The sequence below is a fragment of the Pleurodeles waltl genome, chromosome 5 (genome assembly GCF_031143425.1).
Source record: "Pleurodeles waltl isolate 20211129_DDA chromosome 5, aPleWal1.hap1.20221129, whole genome shotgun sequence".
NCBI classification, from domain to species: domain Eukaryota; kingdom Metazoa; phylum Chordata; class Amphibia; order Caudata; family Salamandridae; genus Pleurodeles; species Pleurodeles waltl.
The window spans coordinates 764,863,344-764,882,060 of NC_090444.1; the positions used below are offsets into that span (position 1 = coordinate 764,863,344).

Here is an 18,717-nt window from a genome sequence, read left to right on the forward strand (position 1 = left end):
CTTATTACCAGGGCTTGACACCTCTGAGCCCGAGCACCTGGCGGGGGCACCTATCAGGCTTCCAGAGGCTACCAAAGAGGCAGAGGTTTCTCCTTAGGATTGTCCTCCTTTTATCCTTCCCGCAACAGAGGAGGGCGTGGACGTACACAAAGAGGCAGATATCGAGGAGGTGCTTCAACCGCTGATTCCTCTTACGCAGGCAAGTGTGATTTCAGATTCAGAAGCTTTGGTTAGGAAAGGATTCAGGGGTTTCAACATCAGTGGGAGCAGATTACTCTAGACCCCTGGGTATTGCAAACAATTCAGGGATTCAGATTGAAGTTTTATTCAACCTACACATCAGAGGTGCAGTCACTGGTCACAAAAAAGACAGTTTCTTTCATTACGCCACACCCTCCGGGTTTTGTCAGTACAATATTTCTAGTGCAGAAAAAGGACAAGGGCTTTTGTTTAGTCTTCAATCTCAAAAGCTTTAATGCATGGATAGTGTATCGCCACTTCAAAATGGAGGGCATACACTTGCTTCGCAATCTATTACAGGAAAGAGATTGGTTGGTCCGGTTGGACCTCAAGGACGCTTCCATTTTCCCGCCACATTGGAGATTTCTCCAATTTCAGAGGCGTCACCAGTGGTACGAGTTTGTGGCATTTCTGTTCTTCGGCCCCTTTGGGTGTCACCAAGCTACTACGACCAGTGGTTCCGTTTTTGCGGGAAAGAGGGGTGCACCTAATAAAATTTCTGGATGACATCCTAGTTATGGCCGAAGACAGAGACAGTGGTGCTTCATCTGTCATAGACAGTCCAGCTCCTTCAGGAGTTGAGGTTTGCTGTCAATTCAGACAAGTCAGTTCTGGTTCCGACTCAGAAGCTAGAGTTTCTGGGTCTTCAAGTAGATTCCGTCACAGCTTAACTTCTTCTACCCTTAAAGAAAAGGATCTCAATCAAGAAGGAATTGAGGAGAGGGCTTGCCTTTCAGACTATATCCTTGATGATATTGGCTGGCCTAGTAGGGTTTTTGGCATCTTCAATTCAGGCCATATTTCCGGGCCTATTACATTATCAAGCCCTTCAAAGGTTGAAGATTTTACATCTTCGTCGGGAGCTTGCTTACTTGGGGAAAACAACCCTCTCAGAAGAAGCCTGGACGGAATTGAACTGATAGCTGGAGCACATGGATGCCTGGAACGCCAGATCAATAGTTGCACAAGTCCAAGAGATAATAATAGAGTCTGATGCCAGTTGTTGGGGCTGGTGGGGTCCCATATGTGGTCAATTTGGAACGGGGGTTTGTGGTCCCCGTCAGAGATCCCTCTCCACATAAATTGTTTGGAACTGTTGGTGGGGTCATTTACAATCCACACTCTGGGGCATATTTATACTCTGTTTGCGTCGTTTTTTTTTACGCAAATCCGACGCAAAACTAACTCCATATTTATACTTTGGCGTTAGACCCGTCTAGCGCCAAAGATCTTGGAGTTTGCGTCATTTTTTAGCGTGGACACCTTCCTTGCGTTAATGATATGCAAGGTAGGCGTTCCCGTCTAAAAAATGACTCTGAGGCATGTGCGCCGGGTAAAAAAAAATGACGTCCAGCCGCTTTTGCGTCATTTCTTAACACCTGGTCAGGGCAGACGTTTAGGGACCTGTGGGCTCGGAAGGAGCCCAGAGGTGCCCTCCCATGCCCCCAGGGACACCCCCTGCCACCCTTGCCCACCCCAGGAGGACGCCCAAGGATGGAGGGACCCATCCCAGGGAACTTAAGGTAAGTTCAGGTAAGTATAATTTTTTTTTTTTTTGTGGCATAGGGGGGCCTGATTTGTGCCCCCCTACATGCCACTATGCCCAATGACCATGCCCAGGGGACAGAAGTCCCCTGGGCATGGCCATTGGGCAAGGGGGCATGACTCCTGTCTTTGCTAAGACAGGAGTCATGTCAATGGAGGGTGGGAGTAAAAAAAAATGGCGCAAATCGGGTTGAGGCAGATTTTTTGCCTCAGAACGACTTGCCCCATTCTTTGACGCCCAAGCTCCATCTTGCCCTACGCCGGCGCTGCCTGGTGTGGGTCATTTTTTTTTACGCACACCAGTCAGCTCCGCCGGCTAACGTCATTCCATAAATAAGTCGCCCGCATGGCGCTTTGGAATGGCGTTAGCCGGCGTTAAATTTTTTGACGCACAACTGCGTTGGCGCAGTTGTGCGCCAAAAAGTATAAATACGGCCCTATGTCTCACTGCAAAACCAGCTGTTGCATATTTTTAAAGATGGACAATGTCTCGGTAGTACGGTATACCAACCGTCTGGGGGATGAGGTCCTGTGTCCTGGTGGAAATCGTCAAGGATTTTTGGCATTATTGTGTCCAACACCAGATATCCGTGACAGCAGTGTATATTCCGGGCCAGAACAATGTCATTGCAGATTGGAATTCCCATTTTCTGAGGGATTCCAGCGATTGGAGACTTCATCAGCGAGTATTTAGTCAACTGACTGTTCTTTGGGGACCTTTTCAGATAGACCTGTTTGCGTCCCATCTGAACTCTCAACTTCCAATCTTTTATTCTTGGAGGCCCAATCCGCAAGCTGCGGCTTCGGATGCTTTCCGTCAGTCTTAGACGCAGGGTCTGATGTATGTGTTCCCTCCCTTCTCAATAACACAGAGAGTATTAGCTCAAGTGCAGGTTAGAGAGCGGACATGACCCTGATAACTCAGTGTTGGAAAGCGCAGCCATGGTTTCCAGGGGCATTGGCATTGACTTTTGTGCCTCCGGTGAGGATTATGAATTTCCCGGATCTCCTTTCGGATCATTGGTCCTTCCACATCTACTGGTGGTTCAGGGGCTCTTGTCCTACAGGGCCTGGAGATTTTCAGGAATCATTAACAAGTGCCTGGAGTTTCGCAGGATGCCATGTTCTGCTTGTCCCAGTCCTGGGCTCCCTCTACTCACAAGAGATATGAGGTCGCCTAGCGAAGATGAGTTTGTTGGTGTTACGAACGGAATGTGGATTCCGTGAGCGCCAGTGTGCATGTGATTGTGAATGTCCTTTCGGATTTTGCTGGGCATGGCTTAGCTTACTGGACGGTTAATAGCTTTCGGTCTGCTATTTCGGCAAGTCATTCCTTGCTGGATGGTAAGCCTGCTGGGGGAACACCCCTTAGTTTGTAAGGTACTCAGAGGTATCCGATTGGTTCGCCCACCACAAGCACGATATTCCTCTTTGTGGGATGTGGACGTGTTCTAAAGTTTCTTAAGTCTTGGGACAGCGAACGAGGATCAATCTCATAAGCAATTGTTGGTAAAACTGATTCTTCTGTTATGTGTGATATAATTTAGATGTGTTTCAGACGTACGGGTTTTTGATTTAGCAGGTAGAGTATTTACTCCTTTGGGGGTATATTTTACTTTGTCCAGATGTACAAAGACCGCTTCTACTTGTTTTAGTTATCCTGCTTTTCCTCATCATCAGAAATTGTGTGTGGTTACATGTATTAAAGCCTATGAGGATTGCACTCAGGAGTTTAGAGCAGATTGTAATGGTCAGCTATTAATATCCTTACAGAAACCTTTCCGCCCAGTCTCATCAGCTACCTTGGGGATAGGTGGGTTAAATGGCTTTTGAATGAAGCAGGGATTGATGTAACCAATGTTGGAGCTCATTCGGTGAGGGGCGCTATGTCTTCTAAGACTTTCCTGTGGGTTCCTGTTTGGAGGACATTATGGCTGCGTGATGGATATGTATAGGGATCCTGACGCTGGGGATCGGAAGGGACAAAGGGTCATGGGATGTGTAGTTTAAAGTTTATTGTTGTTTGATTGGGTGCTGTTAAAAGGTAAGTAAAGAAAGAGAAGCATATTCCGAAGCCTCCAGGCCTGACATAGAATCTAAGGACTCTTTTAAGGTCTAGATTTCACTAGCCACTCTAGGACGGAACGAGCTTATATGGGTGTGCAAAATGTATATCAGTTGCTTTTGTACCGCTACATGAAATTTCGTAAAAAATATGTGAACTTGAGTGTAACTATACAAAATGCAAATCCAGCATTTGGGTTTATATTTTAGCACAAAATGTTCCCCCCCCCCCCTCCTATTTTTGGCACAAGGATGTAGTCCACACAAAAAACAAAAAAAATATGGAAAAAACACGTGCCACAAACAGCAGCCACTCACCCTCTGGTCGTTCACGTTTCTGTGCACTTATGTGAAATATTTGGCCACTAACTGCGCATAATTACGCAATGTGGCATAATAGCGTAATTTCAGGAATCTCACAACAAGCATAATGTAGCATTACTGAAATTACACAAGTTTACACCAATGAAATGGAAATCTGCAGGAGCCTAGGAAAGGCCAATTTTGAACAAGGGATTGTAACCGAAGCCACTACAGTTTAACCAAAGGTTCTCAAAGGTATTCCATCTTCAGCAGAGCTGTACCCTTATCAATATAAACATACTTTCCAAATTCCCCTTAAACCACCTCTACCTCCCGAGGCAACTCAAGCCCAAAGCAAATCTGTGTGCTAAATCACTCACTGACCCCTTCACTACTTATCAACCTTTGCCGACTTTTGGCTTAGTCACGCCATGCTTTCTGCAGCGAAAGCTCTATTTTGCCCCACACCTATAAACAGACGCCTCAATCATTTTTTTAAAGAATGACTTCAGATACTCACCCACGAAAACAACACATTTCAGCAACAACTAATTAAACTGACTGTGAATGTTGCCAGTTCATGGAAGTTCTGTCTTTTGTGTACCTGCTACTTTGATGGGATTTGCATATTTTACATTCGCTCCTAGTCGTAGGTGTTATGCACCAGGCAAAAGAACCACAAAACAATATGTAATAAAGGAAAATACAAGGCATAAAATGGCACATTTTACCAACACCAATCATGCTGAAACTGAAGCATATCTTTTGAAAGGGTTTTTCGTCCCCCTTTTCAGGAATTGACTGAAATGCTTTCCTTTTGTTTTTCTGCAGGCCAGATTGTCTTGTTGATTTCTGTACCCTTGATCTCGTGAAACAGCACCACATGGGACGGGTCAAATGTCAAATGAATTCAGATGAAAATGGCAGGAAGAACGTAAGTGATTCCATACGGGTTTCCTGTAGTGCTGCTGTATATGTCTGTGTGATGGCATTATATTTTGCACTTGGAGTTTCAGATCAAAGAGGTAAGAATTACGCATTCCTTATGGGCAGTAACTCCAGATTTATTAGTCGCTAACCTTATTCTGGTCAAGTGTGTGATGGTAGTGAAAATGTAAAGAATGTAGGAAAGCTACTTGAAGTGAGACTAAAGGCACATAAATGGACTATAGTAGTTAAATTATTGCACCCGCCATGTTCCTCGGTTTTCCATGACTTGGGTTCCTCCGATGTGGTTTTCCATTTTTTTTTTTTCATTATTGCCTAGATTCGGCAGCCACCCGGGTAAACCTACCAAACGCAGACATTTCTAAAAATTAGACACCCGGGGGAGTCTAGGGTTGTGTGCCTCATTTTCCATACCCACAATGGTGAGCAAACCTCAAACTTTCCCTAAAATCACACATTTTACTAGCTTTTCTGTGAGGTAAACCTTGAGAATCTGCAGAGATTCACAACATTCCTAACACCCAGCATCCCCCACTTGGGGGATTCCCATTAATGCCGGTTTGACCTGTTCCTGTAGCGGTCACTTGAGCCAGTCACATAAATGGGGTGAAACGTTTATCGGGATAGGTAGGGGTACAATGGGTGGTAGGAACTGTTTGTATCCCTGCAGATTCCAGAGGTTTCTCCACTGGGAATGAAAGCCACTGCACAAATTGTGATACTCCCTATGCACCATGTTCTATTGCACATGCAGAAATGCCTCTGCATAGTTGAAGTAAAAATACACAAATGCTAGCCAAGTAGTAGGCCTGGAAACATTTTATTCTCACAAGCTACTAGTACTAATTTAGGAATAGTTTCTGACTTGCTGAAATTAGTATATCTACATGTGAGGTCATAAACCTACAGATGTATATATACTCTTTTTTTCTGAGGACCAGGTGCAGAAATATAAAATGCTCACATATGTGTAGGATGCTAAATTCACCTTTGTAAAACCAGACAAGTAGTATAAATGTTAAAGCTCCCTTTCGTTATTAGACAGTGGATAATACTGTGGCTTTTTAGGTTGTTGCTACAAGAAGCTTTGGCTACCTGGAAGACCGCAGACCATGAATTCGTCAAATAATACACTAAGAAGTACACGGAGAGAGAGGGTGATTTGGGCTAACCCTCTCAGCCATTATTTTTTCAATATTTTTCCTTATTTGCCATTGCTTAGGCGGACTGCATTTTAAGTCCCCCACCTAAAACATAAACTTCATATTCTGACTTATTTCTAGAACACTCTTTTTTGAGAGTACATGTTTACTCTGCTACTACTGACTGTTCAGCAGCGAGGCCATACTTCCAGCTTTCATGCTGTTGCAGTCCGCGTTATTGCATTTTGCTTCATTATGGGATATTTTTTCTAGAACAGCTGGATGTCAGCCACACAAAGGCACACAACTATCACCAAACACTTCCCAAAGGAAAAAGTAAGACCTATTGAATTTGCCAATGCTTGATTTTCAATGTTTCCATCTTCGGCAGATATGGAAACTGATGCAGAGAGAGAAAAACGCATTTGGTCACCTGGGCTAACTCTCCTGGTTACGCAGCCAACAAGTTAGCCAGTAGTTCATATCTTCTAGACAATATATTTAAATTACATGTGACTCTCCCTTCGTTTGCTGATTCACTTCACGTCAACCTAAACATGACTATAGCAACCTCAATTGCTTTTTGTTTAGAAAATAATGGGGAAAAAAACAAAAACAGGTTTTAGGTCTGATTGTGAAGGGAATCAACAGAAAGTTGTAAGAACACATACGATGTGCCATATAATTAACAATTTCTCGAATCAGTTAATTATTTCTTACAATGTTTTGTATGCTTTTCAGACTGAGCAAACCCAGCCTGTTAAACTATGCCAGGTATTCATTTTGATCATTCATTTTCACAATGTATATTTATGTGCAGTTTAGCATTTACCTTGCCAAATTGATACCCTCAGTATTACATCTCATTTATGACGTCTTCGTACTACATCCCACCAAGCATCTCATTTATGCTCCCTCATTTATGCTCCCTATATTCCAACTGCCTTTCCGTTTCCTTTCTGTCAATACCCTAATTCTCTAGCTGCTCTGCATCTCTTCACCCTCTCTGCATCACCCCTACACATCTATCTACCTCTCCATGTCTGCTCCTATAGCCCCTCTCTTCTATGTATTTCCACACTTTCAATTTCCCCTGCCCCCTTCCTCCAATTGTTTTACCGCTGAGTAGCACTTCACTTTCCCCACTCTTCAACTTCTCATGAATTAAATATGGAGCCTCATCGACACACTTATTCATATCTCTTCATATATACATTGAGCCCTTCCACCTTGACAGCTTTGTTAACTGGGTATTAGAATAATCATTTTTGTTTATAGATTTGATAGATCAGGTTTTATTCTAAATGTTGTGTTTGGTCAAAGAATATGCTACAAAGCCCCTGGTAAGTTAGGGACTGCTCAAGAACGCATATTCAATTCTCCTGTATACACAGTTTCGCTTTCTCAAGGTGAACATCAAGGAGGGCTTGGCAGTCAGCCACAGACCTCCATTGCCTGTGTTGTAAGTGCAGTAAAATATTCAACTAGATGGGGAAGAAGTACACACCATGGGACACTCATCATTTGACTTGATTTCTTATCACTAGAAGCTCTCCATTCCTACGTACTGTCATTTTCAAGATAAGAAGGGCTATGTCTGGTCTACAGCTGTCCTAGTTTTCATCATCTGAGTTTCAGCACAGTTGACAGGTATGATTGACTGCCAAATTCAGAGGAGAAATCCAAAGATACCAAAGCACACCCTTTCTCTTTACCCCACAAGGTCGAAGACTGCTCATGATTATAAATACAAATGTTTTATTTCTCTCTACAGATGGGGCACCCAAATGCCCAGTCAGCACGGAGACTGCATTCCTTCTGGTACTTACGTAAATTGTCCATCTAAGGTGTGACTACTCTCTCCACAGACATTTACTTGCCTTCTTCGATTTTATTGATAACACTAACAATAGACTAGTTTACGTTTCAAAAACAATATGGTAGTAGATCTTATTACTCTTTCATGTCATATTCATTGACTAATGTTTTATTTATAAGTGATTAAATGAATCTGACTTCTCATATCACGCCTTAAACAGAATAATTCTGCCTTCTTTCCGCACCTGAATAACAAGCATTATAATATAAAATGAGATATGTTAAATCCACTTTTCATAAATCATCTACCATCTGTAGCAACATGTTCAACATATATACCTTCATATCTCAGTGATCAGCCTGCTTCATAAGATGCATAGAAATCCATTTTAAACACTGTGGGCCTTATTTATGTAGTAGTTGTGTCGCTTTTGCACCACATAACGGGGTGCAAGCACAACACAACTACTAAATTCCATTTATCAAGCCAAGCAAGGCCACTGCATGGCCCTGAGTGGATTGAAAAATCCACAGTAAGGCATTTCAAATCGCTACATTGCGTTGCGTTACTCTGCCCCATGGAGGCATTCCATGGGTGGTGCATGGGTGTTTCCACACAACACCCATGGATTTTGATGCATTCCTAGATTTTCCATCAGTGGTAGACTTGGGAATGTGCCAAAACTGCTACGCCTCCCCAGGTGAGGCATAACGAGAAGAAATATGTTTGTTTCTCCTAATTTTCTCCTTTTTCTACATGTACTGCATTTCGTAGCACACATAGAAAGCGGAAAATGCCTCAGGGAATTGTTTTGGTGCAGTAAGGAGTCCCTTTCTGCAACAATCCTGCTTACCATTGTGCAAGGGTGCCGCTTTGGCGCTAGACAGCACATTGTATACCAGCGGTGGAAAAAGGCAGGAATGTGCAGTATTATTTTACATACGGTGCATTCCTGCTCTCTCTCTGTCATGCAGCTCAGCACGACAAGGTGACCTGTACGATAATTTAAGAAATATGCTCCTGTGTGTGGCAGTGCGCTGACAAAGCAATGATAGCATAATCATGTAAGTGATTAAATTTACCTTGTATCTTCTTTAGCATAACCCGATGCACTTAATGTTAAATAATGAAGGTTGGTTTTGTAGCGACTAATCGATGACCTAGTAACTTGATGACTTTTACTATTAACGGGCATTTAATACTCATGTTCTTTTAGCACCCAAAGGACCTTATTTAGAGTTGGCAGGAAACTGCATTTTCAAAAACGTGGCAGATGTCCCTTCCACCATATACAAGTGCATTATAGTCAATAGCACTCTATGGCGGTCATTCTGACCATGGCGGGCGGCGGAGGCCGCCCGCCAAAGTCCCGCCGTCAGGTTACCGTTCCGCGGTCGAAAGACCGCGGCGGTAATTCTGACTTTCCCGCTGGGCTGGCGGGCGGTCGCCTTCAGACCGCCCGCCAGCCCAGCGGGAAAGAGGCTTCCACGATGAAGCCGGCTCGGAATCGAGCCGGCGGAGTGGAAGCTGTGCGACGGGTGCAGTTGCACCCGTCGCGTATTTCACTGTCTGCGCAGCAGACAGTGAAATACATGTAGGGGCCCTCTTACGGGGGCCCCTGCAATGCCCATGCCAGTGGCATGGGCACTGCAGGGGCCCCCAGGGGCCCCGCGACCCCCCCTACCGCCATCCGGATCCCGGCGGTCGGACCGCCGGGATCTGGATGGCGGTAGGGGGGGTCGGAATCCCCGCGGCGGTGCAGCAAGCTGCGCCGCCGTGGAGGATTCAATGGGGCGGCGGTACACTGGCGGGAGCCCGCCAGTGGTGCCGGTCCGACCGCGGCTTTACCGCCGCGGTCGGAATCCCCATTGGAGCACCGCCGGCCTGTCGGCGGTGCTCCCGCGGTCCTCCGCCCTGGCGGTCTTTGACCGCCAGGGTCAGAATGACCGCCTATATATGGAGACAAGACACCCGCCTTGTTTTTTATGTGGTACCCTGTCGGCAAACTCTAAATAAAACTTCCAAGTTCTTCAATATGCTGAATTACAATTTAATTAAATATAAACAAGACAGATTTAATGATGTCTACCCACAACCAGTTGTCGTTCCTTTTTGCCAGGACCATGCCGGCCATGGGAACTAGCAGCTCTGTCGGTCTAGTCCGCCCCTTTAACATTATATTCAGTTGTTCCCATTGGGCAATCACATTACTCCTCCAATTACTGGACTGCACAGATGGCTAAATCCCTAAGCATCTGCTGTTTATGATTGGGAGCAAAATGTTTTTCCTGTGTGAAATGTAGTGGATCTTGAGGAAATATATGTATGATTTTCAGGGGTTTAATGCTGACATGCATAGTTTAACTGCCTGGGTCTCTGATGGAACTATTAAATCTATAATCTGGCTCTCCTCCTTATCTAAGCGTCCTCTACCTAAGAGTCAACATAATTTTTGTCTGCTCGTGTGTGTGTGTTTGCTTTCTTGTCACGTGGTCTACTCTGAAAAATACAGTCTTTGAATAACGTATTTGAATTCCTGCATTGAATGCCTCTTCTGTCATAGGCGTCAGCTAATACCAGTTTTACGTCCTTGCGGAAGCCCTTAAGTCACCCTGCCAATATTCAATAGTTAGAAACATCAATTAGAAAAGTTGTTATGCACAACTATAAACGCATTTTCCATTGGCTAAATTAACATTTTCGAGGAGTTAATGCTGCAAGAGGTGTCACTTTCTTTGCGTTTGTTTTCTTTCCACAAAGGAGCCCTTGACAGCAAGTGTCAAAGTAGTTACTCTCCAATATGGTTCCTAATCCTGACCTAAAAGGTAATAAAATACGACATTTCTAATCCCAATCTCGACCTGTAATCAGGCTGATCTATGCTGCAGAGCACTAAGTATTGACATTTAGTTTTGGACCTTGCTGAAGTGCAGTCAGTGTTTTTTTTTTCAATTTGTCTAAACAGTCTGGGTGTCTCTGATCTGCATATGAATAGATAATTGATATTCCTATAGGAGAACACTGAAAGTATATTAGTCATATAGACAAACATCTATTGTTTCCCTACACATATTATGCAAAATTGTTTAGTTTCAATAATCCCATATTATTACATTTGAATATCATGTTGGCTCTCATAATATTTTTTTATTTAAGTCTACTTCAGTAACTGTATCGTAATGGCAGGAGAAGCTCTATCTCAAGTATCCCTCACTTCAATTCTATCACGGTTTGGCCAGTGAAATGTCACCTTTTATCTTAGAGAACGGTAGGATAATTGGCATATGATTTTCAATGGTGACGCTGAATTTCACGTGGTTCTCCCCTATGTAGAGTAGTCACAAACATTTACCACAAGCCTACAAAGGGTGAACAGTTCATGTCCACCTAAGCATCTTCAGTGCAGAGGACATGAACAGTTCATTAACCACATTGCCGTAGAAAATCCCTGTACTGCAAGGACCAAAAGGATTTTCTTTTTAAAATATAATGGTGGGACAAAGGGAAGGGTGTATTTTTTTTATCAGTGTAGTGCACAACGTGCTTATGTCCCTCTGACTGAAAGCGAAACCAATAAGCACCATTAGTGCTGACTGTTTTTATTCTGATCAGTGCTCAGGTGGCACATCCCTGCCCCCATCTCAGCCCCCAAGCACCAGTGCAAGCAGTAGCGGTACTGCTGGAAGGGGTACCTCTCCGACTTGGAACCCTGCTAGAGTATCGCCACAGGACTAGGATTCCCAAGCAGTGACCGGCCCACTAGACACCAGGGTGGTGGGAGTGGACCACCAGTCCTGGGCAAGAGCCCACCACTCTTATTTAAAGAAAGAAACAGTCTTTCTGCAACCAATGGGGAGCAATTGGTGGATTTACCCCAATCGCACCTGAGAGAGAGATAAAATCCACTACATCGCATAGAATAGAAAAAGGAATAGGGGTTGAGCACCTTGTCATGAGGACCTGCCCGACCCTAAAATGGCCATTACAGTGCTTCTGCTGCCACCCGGGGGCAGGATGGAAAGGTTTACTCACAAACTGTCCCTTATTTGGGGAATGATAGCCAGCTAAACACAGTGGAAAATAACTCTAAAAATTAAATGGTGGGGTTGCTTGTCTCGGAATTGGACAAAGCCCCTACCACATATTGGCCACGGCAGTCTTTCTGTACCCTGGATGGCAGATCGAGGGGCTAACCCCAATCTCCCCCAGGGGACAGAAAGAGCACTAGGCACCAAGGATTATTTGTTTTAAAAAGAGAAGTGATGGGGATGGGGATGGCAGTGCCCCTCCCCCATAAAGTCAGTTGTAATTATGCCACTCCACCCAGGAGCAGATTGGGAGGCTCCGGAAGCCTCTTTGCCCACCCTGTGGAGATGGGAGGGGGAGTTAACCCTCTAGACACCAGGGAAATGTGTTTTAAAAAAGAAAGAGTGGGGATGCTCGTAAGGCATCGGGCCACACCTCACAACAATAGGACCTCACAGTCTTTCTGCCACCTGTGGGAAGATTGGACGGCGTAACCCATATGACCTCAGGAGGGGGTAGAAAGCCCACTACACCCACAGATATTTAAATCAAACATGGGGTGGGGGCTGGAATGTCCTGACGTCATGTTGCATCCTCACCTCTAAAGACTCCACAGTCTTCCTACCCGCTCTCATCCTAAGGACCCAGAACATTCTAGATCCCTTGGCAGTCAAGAGGAAAATTTGATTCTTTGGGCATAGTTTTGATATGTGGACTAGCAGAGAAGAATAAATCCCAATCTTCTCTCACTTTCTATGGTGAATGGCCACACTATTCGGGCACTAGGGAATCTTATGAACACTGCTGATTTCTGCAACCAAGAAACCCGTGGAAATTTAGGATGGCCTGGTTTGCATCAATCCCACTATGTTTTCTTGCACAGAATGCCCTGAAAACTCCAAAATCTGGAAAAATATCTTGCATTTTCCTCACATTTCTGTGAGGGAAAGTTTCAGAATCTGTAGGGATCAATAATATTCCTACAACCCAACTGGCTGGACTGATGACCTGAGACAAGAACCATGAGAGCATGCAAAAACAAATTAAGTTAATATAATTACATTGTTCACACTTTCCTGTTGTGGATGATAGGCCCATTCACACAAGTGTGATACTGTTTTTATTGAGAGAAATATGATAATGCAGGATGGAAGAAATGTGGATCCCCACAGATTCTGTTACCTTTCTTCACGGAAATGTGAGCAATATGTATGGTTTTAGCCAACATTTGAGGTTTGCCTGGCATTCTTGGTAAGAAAACACAGTGAGATCTGCACAAGCCGTAACTTCTTGGACTCTCCTGGTTGTCTAGTTTTAAAAAATGTCTGGGCTTAGTATGATTCATACGTAGAAGTTGTTGATGATCCTGTTAACTAATTAAGATGTTTGATTCGAAAGATTGAGACTGTCTTGAGCGTTAGTAAGACTATGTGCGTCTTCGTACGACTCAAGCCCTAATTATGAGTATGGCGGTCTGACCGTTGGACCATCACTACAATGGCTGAGAGGCCACCACCAAGCCGGCGGCCTCTCGACTGCGGTATTATGAGTTCCCAGCCAGGCCGGCTGGCACTGACAGTGTAGTGGCATTGACTTCGGCTCTCGGAATGCGCACCATTTGCCTTCTGAGTGTGCTGGGGGCCCTGCACTGCCCACCACATGGTCATGGGCAGTACAGGCCCCGTGGGCCTATTACTGCCTTTCCACCACAAAAAGGCTGATGGAAAGGCAAGTTGTGATCAGCACAGTACCACTGTGCTTGACTACACATTGCACTGCTGCCAACCCATAAGGGATCCATGATCCTGGTGGTAGCAGCGGTCTTCTGCCAGTCCGACCACAAGCATTGTAATCTGGTGGGCAGACTGCCAAGACTGCGGTAGTTGGACTGACACCTCGGGGTCAGCGGTCTTAGGACCACCGTACTTCTAATTTTAGACCCTTAGTCCAAGGCTAACACACAAACCTGCATGAGACAAATTTTCATGTTACAAATATGGGGTCTTTATTAAAAAATGTGATCATTTTAGAAACAAAATGTAATTAGTTAGACAATTAGGACTTAGAATAAATAAAATAATCAAAGTATAATCCTGAAAGAGGATTGGCTAAAGGCCTGTCTTTAAGGTAAATGCAAGGAAAGACTCAAATCAAATCAAATACACAGACTGCCATAGATTCTGCTCAGTTAGAAAGCAAAGAAAGTCTAAGTATAAATTAATAAACAGACTAGCGCAGATTACACTTTAAAAGAAAATCCAGAAAGAAATCTGACTCGTCTCAAAGCAGCTTTAGTGGTGAAGGGTACAGAAGCCACACGCATGTCACAGTAAGACATAACAAGGTTGGACTAGCAATGTTGTAAACAGGAAAACCAATCAATGTTCTGGTAAACAAGTTACTTCTAGCGACACCTAGTTGTTAACGCATTTCATTGGTTAAGGTATGCATAATTAATTAAAGAAACAAATTGACATTTATGTAACAGAAATACCATTACTCATTTACCTAATGAATGACATATATAAGATATCTACAGGCAACTTAGCAAAGTTACAAAAGAAAGGAACATGCTGAGTATTGTTTCCTCAAGAGGACACTTGCCTACAAATATTACATTTTATGCTTGTACAAAAACCGCATTTGAAGCTTCACTATGGATTATTTTCCTGAAATGGAAAAATACACATAAGAAGAGAGAGAGGAAGGCTCATTCACATAAAACAAATGTGCACTGCCATCCTGCAAAAAAGAACAAATGTCAATGCAGGTCAACAGAAGCCTAGTCATGCTAACTGAAATACATTTAAATTAGGTATTATTTTCGAACATGCAAAACCTTGCCTACAGAGCCAGGCCCAAATACAATGAAACTTAAGCTGCCAAAATGGGTAGAATTTCATGGTGAAAACTTGATGTCTCCATGTTGTGATTCTGGGGACTAGCTTGTCGCTGGCGGCAGGCTCAGCCACACAGGTGGGCACCGTATTTATTGGGAGTACTGTGGGAATACCAGTGGTAGAAATGGTGCGGTTCACCACAGATTCCAGAACTTTTTCTCTCAGAAATATAAGAAAAAATGCACAATTTTAACCAAAGCATTCTTATGTATGAGACAATGTAGTTAAATCCACGCAAGTCATACCACTTAATGACTCCCTTGGGTGCCTAGATTTCAGAAATGCTTTGGGTAGTAGGTCTCTGTTGGTGGTGGCCTAGCCTGGGCCCCAATAACTCAATACCTCAATTAAGCCTGTCACCAAAATGAGTCAATATTCAGGGCAAAAACCTTGCCTACCTATTTTCATTGCTTTTTAATTTCAACAACTAGTTTCTTTATGAAAACTGTGAGTGAACTACATAAATGACCCATTGCTAAATTCAGAATTGTGTCTTCTTTTCAGAAATATGTAGTTTTGTGTATTCACCACTAGTCTTTACATCTGTTTCAATCACAAACCCCAAACAATAGGAACAATCGATTATCACTTAGAGAAATACAAAAACTGTGGATATATTTTTTTTTTTTTTAATTCTGCTTATTCCTGAAAGCTGGGAAGTTGATGATTTTAGCAAAGCAAACCTTTGTTGATGCCATTTTTAGAAAATATATGCTTTCGTGCACATCACTGTTGATTACCATTTGAAAAAATGCTATATTTGGGCTAATTTTTCAAACACATTCAGGGCAATCCAAAACAATAGAAGACTTTAGAATTGCCAGCATGTGGGAATGGAGGACATAAATTTGGCCTGGTCGCCCGTTGTGTAAAGAAAGTTATGAAGGCTTAAGCACAAAGTGTCCCAAACATCAAAAATAATGTTTCAGCACTAGGGTGGGGGAGAAAGTCTCAGCAGCTAAGAGGTCAAAAGAGGACTGACTCAACTGTACTCATGTTGACAAAATGAAAATAATTTCCACTTTGCAGCCATGTAGATAAAGATACCTTTCACTGGTCCTATCCTGCTGTTCTGATATCACAAGGCTATTTTCCCCAAAACGTTAACCAGCTTGGAATGTGATTTATAGTTCAGAGTACTTTATTTACTCCATCGAAGAGACAGAGTAACCATACACATTTAGAGATGTTCGCTGGCCCAGCAAACATGTCTTATCATGAGCAGGAACTACTGTCATTGTGGTTTCTGACAATAGATTACAAATATGATGGACAGTGCGGTCAAAATGATGGAACCATCCAACAAACTTTTATCAGGTTTTTGTTTTTTTCAAAAGTAAAAAACCCAAAGAGGAATTTTGTTCTTGAAAAACAAAAACTAATAACCCCCACCCAAGGGAATTTTCTCCAATGGTGTGAGGGTTATTTGAAAGTTTCTACTGTCCGTTCCCACAATGTTTTTCATGGAGGTGAAGCAGACTAAAAACTGGCCATTCGACCCTCCGCTCTAAATTGGGTGGGCAGGTGGTCAAATGGCCAAACTTCAGATGGGCATTCCTCCATCGGGCTGACGGAGCAATGTGTATGCGACAGAGATAGAGTAGTCTACGTCACTGACATACATGAGGTCTGCCCATCTGTAAACCAGGCAGGCGGACTTTCAATTTGAAGTAGAGGGTTCTCCATTGCAGTTATGATGCTGTACTCTCTCTGCCAAACTCTAAATAAAATCCTTAAACACTTTACAAATTGTAAAAAAAACACTGTAGGCACTTGTATAGATAGCAATTCTCTGTTTAACTAAGAATGGAAGTCTCCCACAAATTTTACATGAACCACTTTTATGTTCAGAGAAAATTGATTTGTCATGTGAGCATTATCACCTACATTTACAACTAAGATAGTAGTTATTACCTGTACTGCAGCCTGCAGTTTACTGGCCACTAATTTTATTTACCATTTTGTTATATTTATAATGAGGCAAAATAAACAATAACTGGCCATATCAATCTCAATATGTCTGAGACAAAACTTTTAGCCATGTTGTCGAGCAGTGCAGCTGTGCAGATTAGCTAAAAGTTAAAACATGCAGTATGTAGTAGCAGTAAATGTTGGCCGCAGCACAGCACCTTTTTTCTAAACTTTCAACCATGCTGCACAGCTGCTGCAGTACTATGCAGCATGGCTGAAAAACACATTGCCAAAACTTTGTCATTGTTTTCTTTTTGGTGGGGGAGGAAGGCAACGTGGGACTGGGCAAGATGGTTAGTGGGGCAAGGAACAATGCTGAACAAGGTGTGAAGGATAAAGCAACAATGTGGCAGCTTAAGTAAAATTAAAAAACAAAGAATACATTTACCAAAAAAGTGCCATGACACAGTCAAGGTTGGCTACATTATAGCAAATTCTTTTGTTATGGTGGAGGCCGGCCAACACCGACTGTAGAAAAAAGGGGGCAAGCAACATGTGGAAAAGCAGGTTGCTGATGGGAGATGGCTAGGAACACTACAGACAGCCGGAGCTGGGGCAGCAAGACAGCAGACAGCCGGAGGTAGGCTGGAGAGGCAAGCAACATGAGGGACAGCAGCAGGAGGACCGCCAGAGGGGTAATGTAACACCATGGACAGTGGGAGGAGATAAGAGGGAAAGAGAAGAAACATAATGTGGGTGGAAAGTAGGATGGATGGGGCAAAATAATAATGCGGGGAGCGGGTAACCAAAATGATGGGCAGGCAACCACAACGGGGTATGCAACCACAACAAGGTAGGCAAATAAATAAAAAAAGGACCTTTAAAATTGCGAGCAGTCAAATGGCACACAGATAACAAATAAGCAGTACTTGTGCCAAGCTCCAGGAGGGCAGTAAACACACAAAGAGGAAGTAAAGTCCGCATGCGATGACCAAAGAGAAACAAGGAAATGAATGAATAAAACATTTTAAGCAATTGGCAGACTGTAAGCCCACTGTAAGCTACAAAAAATGTCAGGCAAGACCTAACTTGCGCACAAGGTCCATTGACTCAAGGTAGCCATGAAAACAAATCCCAGGCCTAGATCTATTACAATGAATAGTGCTTGCTTTTTGCGAACATCTCTGTCCAAAGATTTATTATAAAGAAATGTCTACCTCTTATAATTAAAATAGTTACTTAAATGCAAATGTATATCAGCCAAAATTAAACTGTCACACCGCTTTAGATTAATGAGACTATCTTAATCACAGCATTTTTTTTGACCAGATGATATTTAACTAAAAAAGTCCACCTAAAAAATCCAACCTAGCCTTCTGTAAACTGACGGTGAACCATTTAATTTTTAAATGTAATAGCGCCCTGCTCTGTGCAGGCATTAACAAATGCTGCAAAAAAATGGTGCAGTGAAATCTCATAGATTCCAGTGCGCATTTTCTGTGGTCCCCTAATGGCGGAACACTCCCCTTGCATACTTTATGCCTGTTGCAGGCATAATGTGGCACAAGGGGTTACAAAGAGGCGCAATGCATGCATTGTGCAATATATGCATTGTGCCACTTTGTAAATATGGTGCTGCAAATCTGGCCTCATTGAGCCACATTAGCATCATAAAAGATGATCCTAATGTGGCGCAACAAGACAATAGGTTCTCTTAAATTTGGACCTATCACCCAAATGTGAAGGGTGTACCAATAACTGTCATTTTGCAGAACTCCCACAATAGTAGGCTTAATAAAAGGCATGTACCGAATGTTCA

The 18,717-nt window shown here is 43.2% G+C and overlaps 1 protein-coding gene and 1 long non-coding RNA gene across 2 annotated transcripts in view; one reads left to right on the top strand and one right to left on the bottom strand.

Moving 5' to 3' along the window:
* RIN2 (Ras and Rab interactor 2) overlaps positions 1-18,717 on the bottom strand; it is a 708,247-nt gene that overhangs the window by 616,647 nt on the left and 72,883 nt on the right. The window lies entirely within an intron of this gene.
* On the top strand, positions 4,423-8,331 carry LOC138296020 (uncharacterized). Its single transcript, XR_011203730.1, has 4 exons — positions 4,423-5,086; positions 6,984-7,016; positions 7,790-7,892; positions 8,017-8,331. It is a non-coding gene; the product is annotated as an uncharacterized lncRNA (long non-coding RNA).